The sequence below is a fragment of the Pteropus alecto genome, unplaced genomic scaffold (genome assembly GCF_000325575.1).
Source record: "Pteropus alecto unplaced genomic scaffold, ASM32557v1 scaffold339, whole genome shotgun sequence".
Lineage (NCBI taxonomy): Eukaryota > Metazoa > Chordata > Mammalia > Chiroptera > Pteropodidae > Pteropus > Pteropus alecto.
This window is the reverse complement of record NW_006442509.1, coordinates 1,617,075-1,618,389: the sequence shown is the minus strand read 5'-3', so window position 1 is coordinate 1,618,389 and position 1,315 is coordinate 1,617,075. Positions and strand designations below refer to the sequence as shown.

Sequence of the window (1,315 nt, the reverse complement as noted above, 5' to 3'; positions counted from 1 at the left end):
TGGCGAGCTGGTCTTCAAGTTCACGTGGAATGCGAAGGGCCGAGAACGCTCGTGGAGATCTTAGGGCGCGTCCTGGGGCTGGGGCTACCGCGGATCAGGGGCGCAGACGGCGACACTCGGCCAAAACAGAACGAGTCCAGAAACACAGGCTACAGGACGCGGCAGCACCGCGGGGGAAGGGCCGGCTTCCCGGCACACAGCAGGGCACCGCGCACAAACCACGCAGGCGCCGTACCACGGACACGCGCAAAGTAAAACCGGTGTTCAGAAGACGAGAAAGGAGAATATCTTTGTGACCTTGGGTTTGCAAAGACTTCCTAAATAGAACAAACAGCACTGTAACAAAGGAAAACACAGCTAGACTGGGTTCCTTAGTAAGACTCTGCATTTACGTAGAGCCACAAGTCACGTGCTGCCCCAAGGCGGAAGATGACACCGCAGAACACGCGTCCAGAAAGACACACATCTGAGCGTGGAAAGGAGGGCGCCTCAGCGATCCGACAGGGCAAGAGACGCACATAACCAGCGAGCACAGCGAAGTTTCACTAGTCACCGGGAAAACGCCACGCCTGACAATCAGCACCACAGCCTGACCCGACGACACCGACACACGGAAAGGCTACCGTGAAACAAGCGGACGACAGCGGATGGCAGCGGGGGCTGTGGAACCCCCGGGCGGCACATGGCACTGGGCGAAGTGAAGATGCCACGGCCACTTTGGGTAGCTGCCTGGCAGACGGGCCCAGCAAGTGTTCCCACCACACGAGAACGTCCCTAACGGCACGATACACGGCAGCCTGACGCAGGGACCCCCAGGTGCCCGCCCATGGCAGAGTGCACAGGCCTGTCTGGCACAGTCCCAGAGTACACGGACAGCCTCGGCGGCCCGGGGCCCGCAGACAGCGCTGCCAGCAGCACAGGCCCGAGCAGCTTCCGTGCGACTCAGACCACAGAGCAGCGGCGTCAGCGGGTGGTGTGGCAGTCTGCCTCTGTGGTGGGATGTGAGTGCTGGAGGGGACACACGGGCCTGGGGACCTGGAGGTGAAATGCTCCTGAGCTGAGTGCTGGTCACAGGAGTGTGTTCACTCCATGAACACACATCTAGCTGCGTGCTTATGATTTGTGTTACATAAAAACACGACCTGGAAGCAAAAGATGCCAAATGCAGAAAATACGTGCTGTATGATCCCTTTTATGAAAAGTTCAAAATTAGATCAAACTAACTCCACTGTTTCAGAAACACAGGTGTGGATGTGAACCCCTGAAAGCAAAGCGATGGCCGGTCACCGTCAGTCACTGTCGGCGGGGGGAGGGG

General features: G+C 58.6%; 1 protein-coding gene across 1 annotated transcript in view; it reads right to left on the bottom strand.

Moving 5' to 3' along the window:
• Window positions 1–1,315, bottom strand: part of DIP2A (disco interacting protein 2 homolog A) — a 73,879-nt gene that overhangs the window by 52,826 nt on the left and 19,738 nt on the right. The window lies entirely within an intron of this gene.